Source organism: Panthera onca, chromosome B3 (assembly GCF_046562875.1).
Source record: "Panthera onca isolate mPanOnc1 chromosome B3, mPanOnc1 haplotype 2, whole genome shotgun sequence".
NCBI lineage: Eukaryota > Metazoa > Chordata > Mammalia > Carnivora > Felidae > Panthera > Panthera onca.
The window spans coordinates 118,554,495-118,573,844 of NC_138344.1; the positions used below are offsets into that span (position 1 = coordinate 118,554,495).

Here is a 19,350-nt window from a genome sequence, read left to right on the forward strand (position 1 = left end):
GGGTCAACTGTATTCCCATTTGAACAGATAAGGTGACTGAAGTTCAGAGAGCTTCCGTGATTTGCCCACACACCTAGTTATTTGCAAACCTGGACTAGAAGTCAAATTTTCTGATGCTTGATCCAGGGGTATCATTGCCTCTTAGAATAGTAATAGTAGATATGTTTCTTGACTTCACTCAAATACTCATTTGATAATATATGATAATTTGCCTCTTGGGAACTTGTAAATAAAACTCTGCCTGTGTTTAACAGTTCTTATTTGATACTGGACACCAATCTAACACTTAGGAGCTTTAGGAACTCTTTATTATAAGCAAAAACAGATCAGATACCATGTCTTACATCTTATGGGTGAATAGATTTGAGATTCATGAGCTAGATATAACCTAAGTTTTTAATGGTAGAGATGTCTGGATTGAAACTCTCAGTATTTTCTTAGAAGCATTTTTATCCCGTTGAGAGTGAAATCTTAACATATAAAATGAAAATGACATTTGGATTCTCTGAAGTGTAAAATGGACTTGAAATCATCAAGGGGTCAGTAGGAACAAAATCGAAACCATGTCAATTGCATCCTCCATATCTCCAGAAAAAAAAAAAAGTGCCTCTTAACTTTGATTTCTTGACAGGTCTCAGAATTTCAAAATCATATAGAGCTAATTTGGTTGTAGCTTCATCCTACAAAGAGGTACAGAGATTAGTATTGACTTGTGTATAACTTTGTTGATACTCTTGGTTTGGTTCAGACATGTAGAAGTTAGCTGGTAAAATCTGTGTTCTGCATTTCTGCTTTGCAGAGAGATCTTGTAAATGTTTGGGTTGATGTTTTTTAAACCTGCTGGTTTCATCTAACTATGTTGGAGGAAATGGAAGAATGTAGCATGTGATGGACTCTTCCTTTTTTTCCTTTACAGAGGATTTTGTAGGCTTATAGAATAGGGGAGCCAACCGTTAACTCACATTCTAGTCTTTAATCATGTGGGATCTGTAAATCTCATTATTTAAGAAATAGACATTATTTCTTTAGTATTTTTCTGATTTACTCTATTGGAATAAGAGTTACACATTAGTTAGCACTTATAGATTCTGGTAAAGTCTAGGATTTTTGATTTTGCCTTTTTCCCCCCTTTTTGTTTTTTTTCCTCCCCTCCTGGAGCCTTAGTGACTAGAGGAATGTAAAAAATAAAAGTTGAGTGGTTTAAGGCAGTGCTAAAGCTAAAGCACATGTTAGCTCATGCTGAGATGGTTACCTAAGAGTATGGACCTTTAAGCTCAGTCCACTACTGAAAAACAAGTATCACCAGAAGTAATGCTTATTCTGGTATCAAACATAACAGTCCTTTAAAATCTCCTTTGGAATGTTGAAAAGAGATCAAATGAAACCGTCAGAATGGTTATTTATTGAGGACGAAGAACCCTCCAATTTCATTCACCCGTTGTAGCTCCACTTTCTCATTTTAATGCTCGGTCCACATCGGTGATGGTAAAAGAGGTCCTGTACCTGCAGAGATGGCGGTGGGAGAAGGGACATCACCTTTCCATTTACTGCTTGTTGCAATTTGGCCTGTTTACAGACAGAACTGCTTCATGGGTGCTTCTGGTAGAGAGCAAAGGAAAGCAAGGTAGCAGCAAGAAGTCAGCATTTACGCATGACCAGTGAATTGGCTAATTTTTAACATGCAGTTAGTTAAGAAATGATTACAGCCTGAGGAGTCATGACCTCAACTTTTCATCAGCTCCATTGGATTGTGCCTCAGTTTGGAAATGAAGGAGGTATGCGGGAAGTTTTAATTGTACCTGTGTGATTTATCCCTAGTCAGCTCTTTAATTTCTTCTGGCTGTCTGAGGTTTCCGACATGCTGTAAATTTCCCCAACTTTTTCATTATCTGCAATTTCTTTATGACTCGTGAATCGGAGTGGAGAGAGAGTATGGATTTACAGCGGAGATAAACATGTCCATAAAGTCTGTATCTGTGTCAGTAATTGTACTGCTGTCAGTGACTGTCCTGTTTTACAGGCCTCTCTTGGGAAAGGAACAGGCTTCACTACCAGCAGCACTGAAATGCTTGCTTTGATTTGCATTAACTTGCTGGGAGACTAGGTAGGAATGGTGGGATAGGAATTGATACTGGACCTTGGCCTCTTGTTTGTTTAAAGTCAGATGACATTGTGTTGGATAACTGTGTATTGAAAATAGAACATAGACAACCTTTGCTTCCTAAGTGAAATGCAACTTTATTGATACAGATGTGAAAAAATCTCTTCTAAGTTCATGTGCTTTTAAGATGACTTCCCATCCATCTTTCCATTTATCTTTTATTTGAATTAAAACACAGGATGTCTCTTTCAGAACACTCAGCCCTCAAGAGTGGGGCAGCTAGAGTTTTCATGACGTTCCAGATTTTCCATCTGCCATGTCTTAATTCTCAGCTGGTAATGTCTCTTTGCTGATTGCTTGAAGTAGGGTGCACTCAACCATTTGCCGTGAGAAAGGAAGGCTTAAAACAGAGACAAATTCTTAATATTCCGTCTTTAAGGACGCTTCAGGATTTCTCTAGTGTTTCCTTAGAGCAATTGTGAAAGAAACCAAAGAGAACCCTTTAAAAATAGGTGGAGAAGCAAACACACAGAATTTTCTTCTAGTACGTTTGACACTGGAGCACACCCCTCAAGAATCAAAACTGTCCTTGTGTACCCTGAACCCTCTGCAAGGTAGTTTAAAAGAGTAGTAGGTGGCGGTACAGTTCAGCAAAGAGAGGATAAGATGCAGGATAATTCTCAGTCCTTAGTCATCCCACACGTCCAAGTAATGTGGAGAGTTTTCTAGTTGATTTTTCCAAACCTTTAACTTCTCTTCCTTCTTCTGCTTGCATTCTTTTTGCCATCTTTCTACTAGTAGATGGGAGAGGGAAGATTAAAGGAGATGATATGATACAAGATTGTTTGGCTTCTTTCCAGAAGCTGTGGTGAAAAAGTATGGCTAGAGAAAATTATAGCTAAAATGAGATGTGAAATTATCTGTGTTTTTGATTCTCTGTCTCTCCTGTTGCCATAATAGAGTTTCTTCTTACTCAGCAAAGGGTCAACTACTTTCTTTGGGTGAGAGAGAGAAGTTGCTGAGGCCCCTTTGGAAGTCAGCCCTTGCCTTTCTTTAGACTAGGAACCCTTTGTCACTCACTCTCTTCTTTCCCATCACACCTAGCAGTGCTCCTCATGGAGTAAGTTACATCGTTAACCTGATTCAAGTTTGGGAAAACTTCTAGTATATGGCTTACTAGGTCTGGTTTAAAAAACATACACAATAACCTGAAAACCAAACAAACAAAGCCACAATTTAACTTGGTGCTGTAGCTTCCAGTTTTGTTTTATGAACTTAAAAAGTTTTCTTTAATGAATGCCATATTGGAAATGTTCAACATCCATTTTGGTGTAGACCTTTATTTTTCCTTTTGTCTTTTATCCATTTTATACAAGCTGGTTGTCAGCACAAGTTTGGGCTAAGTTAAGGACTTTCACCTATATGCCTGCTCCATTAGAAGGAGATAGCTCTGTAAAAATAGGCTTTTTTTTTTTTTTAAGTTTGTTTATTTTGAGAGAGAGAAGAAAGAGTGTGTGGGGGAGGGGCAGGGCTAGAGGTAGACAGAGGATCCCAAACAGGATCTGTGCTGTCAGCACAGAGCCCAACATGGAGCTCAATCCCATGAACTGTGAGATCATGACCTGAGGTGAAATCAAGAGTCAGACAGATGCTTAACCAACTGAGCCACCCAGGTACCCCTAGAGTAATAAATAAGCTTTCTGATTGCTCAGATTGAGAGGCTTGTTATCACTAAGACTATTATTGCCTCCTAGAAAATAGTTTTATAGGTGGGGAGAGTATAGTGCACTAGCTTCCTGTGCAAGGGAAGCACTTTTCTTCTGGTTGGAGAGAAAATAGTTCATGGTTGTCTGCTTCTGTTTCTGCTGCTGTCAGCTGTCAAATTCAGTAAAAACAAGGGTCTAATTAGCCAACAGTCTCAGTGTTGGAGGATAATAGCATTAACAAAGAAGAGAGCAACACAATAAAAGATTATTTGAATATGAATTTGTGTACCTGCTCTTCACTGAAATGGCTCCACAGTGGGAATTGATAACTTTGTATTAAAGGGTTAATAAACAAAGACACTGGACAGTGATTCCAGAACGTGTCTCCAGATTGAAAAACGACTGGCATTTCTTCCTCACTGTCCTTAATCAGGCTGAGAATGGAATCCAAGAGTAGCCAGGCTTGAAACTAAAGGGAGGGCTGGAGTATTGATCTGTTAACTGCTTGTAGAAGGGATCATTCTTGGGTGAAAATCCTCAAGTGGTAGTTTAGTTTTTAAGATCCCAGACTTCCTTGGCTCCATATAGATTAAAAATAGCTTATTTCAGATTATCAAGTAAAAGAATATGAATGCCACAAATAGGTCAGGGAAGAAGCTCCTCTTCACTAACTTAGGAAGAAATGCCGTTAAGTCTTTTCCTCCTGCAGTTCATCTTTGTATGAAAACATTTTAAATACCCCGTAAGCCTCCCCCGACCACATACATGCATACATATATGTGTATGTGTATGTATGTACATGTGTGTGTGTGTGTGTGTGTGTGTGTGTGTTTAAATTTTTATTTCTCCTTGAACTATTTGGAAGTAAGTTTCAAGTATGAGACACTTCACCCCTAAACACCTGAGAACACATCTTCTAAGAATAAGGACAGTTTCCTGCATAATACTGCTTACGTCCTGTAGCTGCAACATATCTAATATCCTTTCACATTCAGAATTCCTCAGTTGTTCCAAAAATTTTGTGTAGTTTTTTTTTTTTTTCTTTTTAAACCAAGATCCAGTCAAGATTCAAGCATTGCAAATGTCAGTGCATTCTTGGTAGAACATTTAGTACTAAATTCTACACACCAGCTCTTTTAATAAATATTTACCAGGCACCTGAGTGGCTCAGTTGGTTAAGCGTCTGACTTCAGCTCAGGTCATGATCTTACGGTTCGTGGGTTTGAGTCCCGTGTCAGGCTCTGTGCTGACAGCTCTGAGCCTGGAGCCTGCTTGAGATTATGTGTATCCCTCTCTCTCTGCCCCTCCCCCACTCATGCTCTGTCTCTGCCTCTGTCTTTCTCTCTCTCAAAAGTAAATAAACACTAATAGTAATAATAAATATTTACCAGTTTTTTCCTATGGTGAACATGTATTTACTCAAATGACTGTCATTTTCCTCTAGAATATTGAATTTCAAGCTCCCTCTATAGAGGGGCCGGCTTTATCAAGCTTCTTTAATCTATTTCTGGTATTCTCCCCTTCTGCTAACCAAATTAGCTGTAGAATTGATCTCTCTCCAATAACTACTCCATTCTGCAGTCAGAGTAATGTTTTTGAAACACAATTGACATGTGACTTTATTCCCTTCTTAAAGCCCATCAATGGCTTCCCAATTGCTCTTCAGAAAAAAATAAGAAATCTTTAACTTGGCCTTGTTGCTCTGTGTGATCTGGCCTTTCTCACACCATGCACATCTCACACCATGCTTCCCTCTCTTACCATGGGTTCTACAAATTCCTCATGAAGCAAAAATGAAGTAACGAATCCATCCGGGGAACACATCTTGGGAGAGATGAAGCTTGGAAGTACACCTTGATGGCTAATATTTGCATATGAGAGGAAGGAAGACACTTCAGACTGGAAGCAGTTTTTGAGTATGGGTTGGTTAGAGTACTAGAAAGTGTGGAGGAGCTAAATTGGAAGACCTGAAGGACCAGGCTGAGGGATCATTAGAAGTCTGATAGCTACCTCCAAGGAGAATTGAAGGGTGTGATGATGGGTCCCAGAGACTAGCTAGGAAGCTGTTGCAGTCTAAGAATACAGTGCTGCTTATATTAGATAGGACAGTGTGAATGCAAAAGACAGGACAGTTGAGAGATATTGGGGAGGAAAAATAGGTATTAAATTGTAACAAACTGGAAGGACACAAGAGTCAAAATGATTTTAAGATTTTAAGCCCCTGTGACCAGGAGAATACAATTCAGGCTGGAAGTGGGGTACAGAGTGTCAAGGCATCATCGAAGTGAATTATGTAAGCACCTATCACTATTATAAGCTAAAAGATTCTGGATATCAAGTCTGTTAGTTAGGATGAGGTTCAACTATGTGAACTGTGGCTTACACAGAGTAGAACTCTTTTCCACAAAAAGGAAGGCTGGAGGTTGACAGGCCCAGGCTGGTAGGACACAGTCAGAGTGTCATCAGGGACCAAAGCTTCTTTCTTTCCACTCCACTTTCTTAGTGGTTTTCAGCTAAAGGATACCTCAAAATACAGGGTGACTACTAGAGCTCTAGCCATCAAGCCTGAGATGTAGGCCAGGAGAAGGTAGGAAAGAAGAAGAGCAAAGGGAGGTGGGGGGGGGGGGGTCCCACACAGCTGACTTCTTTTTTTTTTAAGCAGCTTTCTAGAAGTGCCATAGAACTTAGTTGTCTGCACCAACCTAGCTGCAAAAGACTGTCATCTTTTATTCTGGGCTATGGTTTTGCTGGCTAGAAATTAAGGGTTTTGTTAATAAGGAGGAAGAGAATAATAGGTATTGGGATAAGCAATCAACATTCTCGGTCACAGGTAACAAGACACCTGTGCAAGAGCAATGACTGGTCAGTAGAAGTAGAAGAATGTGAGGTGATGGCCATGTTGAGAAAGCTCAGAATTAGTGATTTTAGAGGTGTATGAATGGTTGTTCATCTGTGAATTAGGCTTCATTCTTATACTTTACTGATTATGTTGTATGAATTATAAACAAAAGTTAGGGATTGATTGTGTTTTCTTTACCATATGGTATGCTTGGTATTCCAAAAGTCAGTAAATTCATACCCATGAGTCCTTTTAAGGGATCTTGCAGAGCTTTTCTGGGGGGTGGGGTGGGGACGGCTATTTTTCCAAGGAAGTAAACAGAAAAATCTCAGCTTTTTAAAAAATCTTTAGGAGGCAGACCACTCAAGAAATGGTGAGCTTTTAGTAGTGACCCTTTTTATGGTCAGTTTATTAATATGTATATCTACTAAGTAGGTTCTGAGTAGATATTTCTAGTTATGAAGTGAAATACTTGGTTCTCTGATTTCCATATATTTATCAAAGCAGATTCTAAGAGATTTAAAAAAAAAAAAAAAGATTGTTTCAGTAAAATTTTCTTTCATGCAGTTAGCCTGGCCTAGTGATAGTGAATCCAAGCGCTGATTTTTATTTTTGCTGTGTCTCACGTAGCCTTGATTATAATAGGGCATCAGTGTTGTTGAGTGGATGGTTGAGTTACTTCTGAAGCCCAATATGATGTAAGCTCTGGTAATATTTAGAAGTTAAAGGCAGTCTTTATTGTTTAACATAATCAAATTTACTTTATAGCCAGTAAAAAACCTTTAATATCTTTTATTAATATATAATTATATTATTAGTATAATTATGTATTAATAAATTACATATTAATATAAGCTATATTTACAATGGCTTGATTGCTAGTTTTAACAAAAACTAACCCCAAGAATACCTTTCAGCAAAATACATGAAAATAGAGTCATTTAGAAGCATTTTCTGAAAACTTAACCCAAAATGCCAAATAAATCTTTTAGGTTTATGCTGCTTAGAATAGTAAAACTTGCATTTTACTTAATATTTAAAGATGACTTCTTAGCACTTTGTCTATTGCAGAATGTGCATGATTTTGCCCTACTTCTGGTGACTGGATTCTCATCCTTTCAATAGGATCAATATTAAGCCAGCCTTCTTTACCTCCTCGATCCATATTAAACCTGTCTTGGAAAGAGTTCGTTTATTGGATAATATAGCTACACCGGGGCTCTATGACAATATCTTTTGCTGCCTCATTAACTCTGGAGCATTAGAACAAGATAAAAATGCCCTAAAGCCTCTTATCTGATGTCTGGTGTAACCTGCTGAAAGCAGGAGCGCCATTAGTTTATGTTAGAAATCAAATGGCCCTCTCCAGTGCAGGAAGTACTGATTAAACCTGAAGTGTCCCTGGAGGACTCTACAGCTGTCACAGGGGTGGTGGCTGTCCCTCACCAAAAGAGAAATCTGGGCCAGAGGTCCCAGGGGGGTGGTGCTTTAAGAACTAGCACGTGGCTGCCCCAGCTGTTCTGCTTTGCCTAATGAATTGGTTTACAAGAAGAGGCTGGGTATTGTCATCACAAGCTGCCTTCCTTAGAGACGGGAGCAGGCCAAATAATAAGTAATGTTAGTGATGGTAATTGAAATGTGATGGCTCTCCTGGGACCATCACAGCCCTAGAGCTGGTTGGCACTTGTGGATTCTTGTCCTACCAAGGCCCTATTTGAAGTGTGCCTTATTTTTTTTTTTTTTCAATTACATAATTGTGAGGTTTTTTTTCTCTCCTCCTCACTATAGAAATTCATTGACAGAAGCAGTCTTAGGAACATTACAGTAGTGGCTTTAAGTACAAAAAGAACAGCTTTGACTTTTTCATTTAAATTATCAACACTGCAGCAGTTAAGGACTACCACATATTCTTAGTCTCTTGGAGATCACTGCAGAAATCTCTCTAGGCTACACTTTGATTTAAAAATTTTTTAAATAGCGTAGTAGGATATAAAGTGGAAAGTAAAAACCTTGCTTGCTGAACTTACCAGAGGTAACCACCAAAACATTTTCTATGCATAATCAAGTTTATTTATGTTACCACATACAGATGAGATCATAATATATGTACTGTTTTGTGACTTACTTTTTCACCCCACAATATATCTTGGATATCTTTCCACAGTGATACAGATAGATCTACCCCATTGTTTCCTAATTGCTGCATAGAATTTTATTGTATTGATGTACCAATTCTAGACTCTTACTGGATAGTTTGACCTGGACCCGTGGGTGGATATTTATTGTACCAACTGGTTGCACTCATTGATTTGTATTCTATGGTTCACCCTCTCACATCAGTGATTTTCCTTTCTTCAGGGATGTTCCAGACATTTAAAATAGGTAACAGTGGAGGTAAAACTTTTGGAGAGGGATAGTGTGAGTCTTGTCATAGACCACCAGCTGGACGTATGTGTAGTGATATGTGCCCTACTGCATATTTTAAGTTTTTTGCTTAGTCCAGATAGGTGAGGAAAACAAATAGCCTTTAATGGATGTTGTCTAAGGCATCGACTGGAGGCTTCCTCTCAAATTGAATGAGTGTTTTCTTCCCTAATTTTCTACTTCAGATGTTCCAAGTATCAAATTATGAATGCATTAATGGACTTGGGAAATGATTTGTCAGCACGTGAAAATGAGGACTTAGGTTTATTGTGTTAACAGCTTGGCTAACAAAGCAAGTTTGTACCTTGTGAACTTTAGGGGCCTTGCTGGGAGTGGCAGTGTGATGAATGAAGCAAAGCAATTTTCCAAGAATATTTCAGGTCAGTGACGGAAGAAATCACTTGTCTTCTTGGGTAAACCAGAACCTAATTTTAGTTGCATCTGCCTTCAATAGGACCTTTGCAAATTGATAGAAATTGGCACTTCCATCTAAAATGGGAACATTATGTGTCTTTTAACTGAAAGCCCTTTAGTCTCATTTTCTCACCTCTTCAAAGTTCTGATTTGCCCAATCGTTATTGAAGAGATGTCATACTTCTAAGTTGTGAAATGCCAACTAGTTTTGTTTCAAGTTTCTTCTACAGTGTTTTCCTCTCCTTGATGCATTCGAATTGATGCACGATGCTTAACTTAATAATTGGAGGCTATTAATAACAGTTACTATTTATACATGATTTACCTCTTGTCCAAACCTTCAGTAGATTCTTGGGACATATGGGTGTATACCGAGATTTCAGGGGCTCTTGTGGGCTATTGGAGATTCTCTAGACTCATGCTGTTCAGAATGGTAGCCACTAGCCACATGCCATTTAAAGTTAAATTAATTACAAGAAAATAAAATTAATTTAATTTCTCAGTCACACTAATAAATGCTTAGTAGGCATGTGCAGCTAGTAGCTACCACACTGGACAGCACAGAGAACATTTCCATTAACATTACTCTAAAGGTTGGCGAACTCTATAGCCCACAGCCTGATTTTGGGTTCCCTGTGAACAAAGAATGGTTTTTACATTTTTAAAGGGTCATAAAATAAAACAAAAATCAGAAAAATATGAGACAAAGACTGAGTGTGGCCTGCAAAGCCTAATGTATTTACTACCTGGTCCTTTATAGGATAAGTTTGCTGACCCTTTGACCTGTGCCTCCTTCTCTTAATAACATTTCAGCTTTCTGATCAAGTTAAGGTTAGGGGTTTCCCTAAGCCATCAGAAGATTGTGAATCTATTAAGCAAATTAGGCAAATTGAGGCACAAAGTTTTTTACTGTAGATAGACCACAGAATGAGTCCAGAGCTTACACAAATCAGTTCCCTGGAGCTAGCACAAGTGGGATGAGCTTTGAAATAGGTAAAATTCTTTGTAGTATAAATGATCAACTTGCAACCGCTTTTTGAATAATACCTACAGTGTAACAGAACATTCTGATTTTGTACACTATTTTGTGACTTTTAAGTATTCCTCCTCCCATCTTACTCTGAAAGAAATAGAATGAATACATTTCAACAGATGCACTTGACCTTTCAACAAAGAATTTACCATGAAGATTTTTAACTGTTCAAATAATTTGAATTGTCAAATTATTTCACCCAGTCTCTCCTTGGAAGAATGAAGCAGAAAGATGCTTCTGCTGGTATTCTCTACATCTGAGAGATAATCTTCCCTTGCCAAATGTAGCTAGCAGTTTCTCATTAAATGTAAAGCTTATGAAATCTGCTATAAAAGTGAGCATCTGGCACTTCTGTGGAAAATTATAGAGTCAACTTGTTGCTGTCAAGATAGGACCTTGGTATTCATGAGCGGACTTTGTGATTTCCCAAGTTTGTGCTAACCTATACTATTTTTCCTCTAAAATGCATTAAGGTTCATTTGAAAAAAATTAAGGTATCCCTTTGGCTTTTTGATGTGAATTATTCCATAATTAGAAATAACTCAAGTAGTGCTCCCACTAAAATAAATGTTATACTACAATACATTGAATTATTGGTAGAAGCATTAATTTGAACTTGCCTGAATCTTCAGATTTAAGATAGTGATATCACATTATTATGGATTGTGTGATGAGATCATGAAGCGTACTGAACCCCAGAAAAAGTCACATTTCAACATTAGCCTTGTCAAAAAAAGCAAGTGGTAAAGGAGATAAGGAAGAGAATTGTGAGATAGTAGAGAGGAAACCTTCATGAAGTATAGCTTCTTTTTCTTTTTAATGTTTATTTATCTTTGAGAGAGAGAGTGTTAGCAGGGGAGGGGCAGCAAGAGAGGGAGACACAGAATCTGAGCTTTCAGCACAGAGCCCAACACACGAACCGCGAACCGCGAGATCATGACCTGAGCTGAAGTCACACGCTTAACCGACTGAGCCACCCAGGTACCCCGAGTATGACTTCTTTCTAAAGGACAGTAAGAATGGTAGCTATGTTTTGCTTTTATTCACTGGTACAAAATCAGTGAAAATTTTATTACTTAAGGTTGTATTCATTGATCATCACTGGTTATGGTTTCTAGTAGCAATTTCCCAAGGTAGAACTTTGACTAAATTTATGGAAACTCCCCAGATTTGTTCTAATCTTTCAGTGCCATCCTCTTTGCCATTCTTTTTTTTTTAACTTTATTTATTTTTTAGTAATCTCTACATCCAATGTGGGGCTCAAACTCAAGGATTTCGAGATCAAGAGTCACAGGCTCTTCCATCTGAGGCAGCCAGGTGCCCCCTCTTTGCTATTCTTTGCCAAATCATCTCTAAGTCTTCTTGTTCTTTCAGTTCTTCCATGTCACTTTTATGTGTGCCCTCCAAACCTTTGCCATCCTCTTGTCTCACTAGTATTAATAGCATACTCCTCTTCATTGCCTGTGAAAATAAGCTGCTTGAAGCCATACACTGCCTTCTTATAAGGCATGCTAAGTAAGAATCCAAAGATCACCCAGTCTCCAGTAAGACATCCCATAATATTTTTTTAATATTTAAAATTTTTTTTAATATTTATTTATTTTTGAGAGAGAGAGAGACAGAGTATGAGTGAAGGAGGGGCAGAGAGAGACGGAGACACAGAAGCCAAAGCAGGCTCTGGACTCAGAGCTGTCAGCACAGAGCCAGACATGGGACTCGAACTCATGAGTTCGACTGAGCCACCCAGGCGCCCCATAATATTTTTCTTATGTAATCAACGATGTATCTCTACTAAAGCTGGCTGTTACCAAGTTTGAGATCTTTGTCCATGGCATTTTATGATGCCAGTCAAAGTACGGCAAAGACATATACCATGGGCTTGTACTTTACACTCCAGCTGAAAAATCAGAAACATTAAGAGGAAGGAACATCAACTTGAGATTTAGAGTTGCAAACCATAGCCATTAACGATAGCCTTGCACATTGTCCATGATGAGGAGAAACTAAAATTTAAACTTGAGAAATTAGATAGTTCTCCAATCCTGCCATAAAGTATTTATAAGACCAATCCCAAAACGACCCTGTATCTGAGGCTTTTATATTGACCTATCCATATTTGGAAAGGAATTCTTTTTATGTCCTGAGGTTCTCAGATTAGTAGAACAAACTTAATTTTTGCACAAAGTCTACCCATTACTGCAAAGTAGATGAGGTAGCCTGATCTTAAACTCCGCAAACTCTATAAGGATATCTGGGCATCTGGGTTTTTCCACCACCGAATTCCCAGCACTTCTTACAATTAGTACGTTCTAAATGTCTCTTGTCCAGTAATTAGGTGTTTACCTTTCCTCTTTCATGATTCATGTTTACAAAGGCATTTTTCTTTTCATATTTGTGTTAAACAATTTCTTGTTATGATTGATTAACTCTTCCTTTTTATGAACCTTTAACCTCACATTTTCTCCCACATCACATTGTGGTCATGAGTCCTGTGTTTACTGTACCATCCTCACTGCCTTTTCAGCTTTCATTTTTCTCTTTTCTTTTTTTTTTTAACGTTTATTTATTTTCAGGACAGAGAGAGACAGAGCATGAACAGGGGAGGGGCAGAGAGAGAGGGAGACACAGAATCGGAAGCAGGCTCCAGGCTCCGAGCCATCAGCCCAGAGCCTGATGCGGGGCCCGAACTCACGGACCGTGAGATCGTAACCTGAGCTGAAGTCGGATGCTTAACTGACTGAGCCACCCAGGCGCCCCTCATTTTTCTCTTTTCTGATGAACATTTTTGGTAAAAGCTGGTGCACTTGCTAAAACATTCCCATGTGCCGCTGAATTTGTGATGGAACTATTTGTGTCATAGATGTGAGCCAACCCAAAGAAGTATAAAAATAAAAGATGGGTATCTTTTATTCCAAATTTGTAGAAACTTCTAATCCTCTCCAGTTTGCATAGTGTTATCTTTACTATGTATAAGAGTACCGCTAGGGAATGTCGCAGTCACAATGGGATGCTGGTGGTAAGTGGACTGCTAGGCCCACTAACTAGCTGAATGTTTTGTGTGTTGTTTAGATTAGTTTAGATTAGTTCTTCAGCAAAATTGCAAGTAAACGCCTGTGTTATATTGGCTTTCATGCTTTTATAGTTGAAATCCCACAGATATTAAAGACTTAGATTCCTATACTGGTAACAATTATGAGTTGTTTAGAATAACTTGTTTTCCGCCTAAGTATAAAGTATAAAGAAAAATTCAATTCTTGTGTAATGGAACTATTCAGCATTGTATATAATACTGCTGTCTGCTTTTCTCTGGAATATTTTGTAACACTGTTAGAAGAAGAATAAATGGTTTTTTGCCTAAAAGGAGATCTAACAATTCTTTAAATTAATAACTCTGTCCTTAGAGATTATATTCGATTCTGTTTTTATTGTTCACCACCAATGTGTGAAATGGTCTGTTATCACTTACATTTGCCTTGGTATTTGTAGGGCTCAAACAGTGGGGAGATCCCAGTTTGCATGATTAACCTTGTAAGGACTGTGGATCCTTCCGAATGTAGGAACTAGTCCTGTACTTTATTTAGGTCAAGAATGAAGCTGGTTTTGCAGAAATTAACAAGCATATCCTAAAACTCACATGGAAATACAAGAGACTCAGAATAGCTTAAAAAAATAAAAAATCTTGAAAAAGAACAAAGTTGAAGGGCTCACAGTCTCAAAATTTTAATACAAAGCTAAAATAATCAAGACAGTGTAGTATTTGCATATGGATGTCCTTATGGATCAATAGAATAGAATTGAGAATCCAGAAACCCTCATATTTATAGTCAGTTCATTGTTGACAGGGGTGCCAGACCATTCAAGGGAGGGAAAATAACTTAACAAATGGTGCTGGGAAAACACAACATTCACCACAAGAACCTAAAATTGAACCCCCTACATCACACCATATACAGTTATTAACTCAAAATGCATTACTGACCTAAATGTAAGAGCTGAAACTGTGACAGTCTTAGAGAAAACATAGGCATAAATCTTTATGACCTTAGATTAGGCAGTGGTTTCTAACATATGATTCCAAAAACATAAGCAGAAAAAGAAAATTAGAAATTGGACTCCATCAAAATGTAAAACTTCTGTGCTTCAAAGATACCATTAAGAAAGTGAAAAGACATGGAGTGCCTGGCTGGCTCAGTAGATAGAGCATGCAACTCTTAATCTTGGGGTCGTGAGTTCGAGCCCTACATTGGGAGTAAAGTTTACTTAAAAAGAAAAAAAGAAAGTGAAAGCCCACAGAATGGGAGAAAACTTTTAAGTTTGTTTATTTATTTTAAAAAAAGAGAGAGAGCACAAGGAGAGAGAGGGAGACAGAGAATCCCAAGCAGGCTCTGTGCCTTCAGTATGGAGCTCAGTGCGGGGCTCAGACCCACAAATCATGAGATTATGACCTGAGCTGAAACCAAGAGTTGGATGCTTAACTGACTGAGCCACTTAGGCACCCCAGAATAGGAGAGAACTTTTAAAAATCATTTCTGTATTGTTTGATAAGGGGCTTGTATCCAGACTATATAAAGAACTCTTACAGTTCAACAATAAAAAGACAGTAGCCCAATTTTTATTTTATTTTTTTTTTATTTTTTATTTTTTTTTTTTTAATTTTTTAACGTTTATTTATTTTTGAGACAGAGAGAGACAGAGCATGAACGGGGGAGGGGCAGAGAGAGAGGGAGACACAGAATCGGAAGCAGGCTCCAGGCTCTGAGCCATCAGCCCAGAGCCGGACGCGGGTCTCGAACTCACAGACCGCGAGATCGTGACCTGAGCTGAAGTCGGACGCTTAACCGACTGCGCCACCCAGGCGCCCCCAGCCCAATTTTTAAAGTAGCAAAGGATTTGAATAGACATTTCTGCAAAGAAGATATACAGATGGCCAACAAGCACATGCAGAGATCCTCAGCATCATTGATCATTGGGGAAATGCAAATCAAAATCATGAGATACTACTTTGCACGCACTGGGGTGACTATAATGAGAAAGATGGACAATAACAAGTGTTGGCAAGGAGGTAGAGAAATTGGAGCACTTGTGCACTATTGTTAGGAATGTAAAAATGGTGCAGCCATTGTGGAAAACAGTAAGGTGCTTCCTCAAATACTGAAAATAGAATTACCTATGATCCAGCAATTCCACGGTTCTGTGTATATATACCCAAAAGAATTGAAAGGAGGGACTTACACAGATATTTGTATGCCCATAGCAACATTATTTGCAGTTGCCAAGAGGTGAGCACAACCCAAGTGTCCATTGGTGGATGATTAGCTAAACAAAATATGGTATGTACATACAGTGGAATATCATTCAGCTTTAACAGGAAGAAGAATCTGACATATGCTACAACATGGATGAGTTCAAGGATATGCTAAGTAAGACAAGCCAGTCATAACACAGAGAGACAAATACTGTATGATTCTGTTTATATGCAGTACCTAGTCAAATTCATAGAGGGAAAAAGTAGAATGGTGGTTGCCAAGGGTTGGGGAAGGGAGAATGGGGAGTTATTATTTCATGGATACAGAATTTCAGTTTTGCAAGATGAAAAAAAAAGTCTGAAAATACGTTGCACAACAGTATCAATATACTTAAAGACATTGAAATGTACACTTAAAAATGGTTAAGATGATAAAATGTATGTTATGTGTATTTTGCCACAGCTTTAAAGGGGGAGCAATTTATGGTATATGAATTATATTTCAATTTTAAAACAAATCATTTAAGAAAAAGAAGAATCCAAAAATAAGAAACCAGTCTAGGAAACCCAAAAGGATTTGAAGAAGTCCATTATATGCCTGCTCCTAACTGAAGGCCTTTTTTTTTTGAAGTATAATGATTTTGTATTCCACTTCCTTCAATTCATGAATGAGTCTTTTCTACCTCTCACCTTCTTTTATTCTTTCCTGAAGTAGATTTGAAATAATCTCTTGATCATCCTTGGTACTTATTGTAACATCCGACTCTACTGTGGGGTCACATATATTTCTTAGGATTTAGATATTATAATAAGTAAACATTTATGTATGGCCTGCGATGAAAAGCAATGTGCCAGACCCTGGATGTCAAAAATACATAAACTCTTGTGTTTATAATCGATTAGCGTGACAAGGCAGGTATATAAAAAGATCACCGTATGAGAGAACATGTACTAAATGCCACGTGAGTACCATAGGAGTTCAGAAATGAGAGATCATAGTGGGATGAAGGTGGTTGGGTAGCGTCTTTTTATTTATTTATTTTTTTTACTTTTTTTAATGTTTATTTTTATTTTTGAGAGAAAGAGACAGAGTGCAAGCAGGGGAGGGCCAGAGAGAGAAGGAGACATGGACTCCGAAGCAGGCTCCAGGCTCTGAGCTGTCAGCACAGAGCCCGACGTGGGGCTTGAGCTCATGAATCGCGAGATCATGACCTGAGCCTAAGTCGGACGCTCAACCGCCTGAGCCACCCAGGCGCCCCAGGGTAGAGCCTTTTTTTTTAAAAAAAAAAAGGAAGTGGAATTTAAACTTGAATGAAAGAAATAAATTTTATATATCATCATCGGCAAATTGGTTTCCTCCTTGCTGTAAGATTCTATGTAAAATGCAACATTCCATGTCGCAGTTACTATTTGATTAGCCTGCACAAATCCTTTTTTCTCATATTCATTTCCCTTGCTGGCTGCCCAGACTTTCTAGCACAGTAAAAGGCATTGCCTGTCTGTCTACTCGTTCACATCCAGACCAGTAATTAAGTGTGCAGGGAGGCAAAGTAACCTTACCTCATAATTTGGCCATCGAGCCATGCAGTAGCCTCTCTGGGTTTACCTTGTTAAGCCTGTAAGTGGTAACAAAGAGATAAGAAAGTAGCCACTGTCGAGCATCTTTGGCCTAGGATGAGTTTGACCTGAACTTTGACAATGATTTTGATTATTTCTGCTTTCTATGTTGAATGGATTTATCAGAGTCTCAAAGACCCTTAATTTAAAAAATATATTGACTTTTTTTGTTGTTGTTTTTTAGTCTTCTACATGCTGAATGTTAACCTCCTTATGGCATGCAGTGATGATTTCTGAATTTTGATTAGGCACAACTCAGTGTTGAAGCACTGAAGCAGTTGGTTACTACTGCAGCTAATTCTTGGTTAAATAAACAAGAGTCCTGGGGCGCCTGGGTGGCTCAGTCGGTTAGGTGTCCAACTTCGGCTCAGGTCATGATCTCACGGTTTGTGAGTTCGAGCCCCACGTCGGGCTCTGTGCTGACAGCTCAGAGCCTGGAGCCTGCTTCGGATTCTGTGTCTCGGTCTCTCTGCCCCTCCCCTGCTTATGCTCTGTCTCTCTCTGTCTCAAAAATAAATAAACCATTAAAATATAAAACAAACAAATAAGAGTCCTTTAAAAAGATTAGCCAGAACAGTTTTAAAACCTACAGCAGCACTGATGTATATCAGTTTTGGCTTGGCATACTTTGACCCAGGGCTGTGCAGTATTTTATTACCCTCAGCTACATAAGGACACATACTTATAGCACCACTTTTGTAGCATATATTTTTATAACTCTACAAAATGATTAGACTGACATAGAGCAATTCTCTAAATTCATAGGTATTAAAATATTCTGGCAGCTGTCTCCTTTTTGCCTTTAAGTTGAGACATCATGATGAGATAAGACTGTACCAGTGCTGATAGGTACAAGAATGTAGTTCAGCATGGTATTCTCACATTATTGACAAAAGTCTTTGTCACTGTAAATAGGAGAAATCTTGGAGGAAGTGTTCCCATTATAGTAATTCCAGTTCAATTCTACTAGTAGTGTTTTTCAGAAACTTCTTTACATTAAAACACATTCCATGTAGTCAGATAGGAAGGACGTTATGGTATTAAAATGTCTCTGAATTCTAACTAAAACAGCTTGTGCTGAAAAACATACAATATCTGGGAGTTTGAGGTATTTATTAGGGTTTAGAGAGTGTTTAAGAGAACCTGAATGGGAGAAACTTCCTGGTAAATTGTTACTAGGGTACAGTGACATGGGATACAGACTCAAAATAGGCTCCTAGCATTCTGTGGACTATATAGGTCATAGTCCACAAGGGGGAACTGAGAGTCTGGGAAGGTCTCAGTTAATGAGACCTCTGGTAATGCTTTCCAGTGAGCAACCCTGTGGCCTCTCTTCCCCTAAGTAGTCCCGAACTGCTTCCAGGTGTCTCAAATTTTTCTAACTGGGAACAGTTTCCTTTTTTTTTTTAATGTTTATTTATTTATTTTGAGACAGAGAGATCATGAGTGGGGTAGGGGCAAAGAGAGAAAGAGAGAGAATCCCAAGTGGGCTCCGTGCTATCAGTGCAGAGCCCGATGCAGGGCTCGAACTTGCAGACTGTGAGATCGTGACCTGAGATGAAATCAAGAGTCAGATCCTTAACTGACTGAGCCACTCAGGCACCCCGGGAACAATTTCCAATTGAAAGATTCACCCTTTGTTAAGAAGTGTGAGACTTTAAATGGCAAATGATTGTGGATACAACCATTGTGAAAAACAGTGCAGCAGTATCTTCTAAGGTGGATGATACATATACCCTGTGACCCAGTATTTCCAGTGCTATATATGTGTGTGTGTGTGTGTGTGTGTGTGTGTGTGTGTGTGTGTATATATATATATATACATATGTATATATATATATATACACACACACACACACACATATATATATACACATACCTATATATACATATGTATATACATGTATATATATATGTGTGTGTGTGTGTGTGTGTATATATATATATATATATATACACACTCTAGAAATA

The 19,350-nt window shown here is 38.4% G+C and overlaps 1 protein-coding gene across 3 annotated transcripts in view; it reads left to right on the forward strand.

Annotated features, from left to right (window-relative positions):
• LIN52 (lin-52 DREAM MuvB core complex component) overlaps positions 1-19,350 on the forward strand; it is a 110,013-nt gene that overhangs the window by 39,374 nt on the left and 51,289 nt on the right. The window lies entirely within an intron of this gene.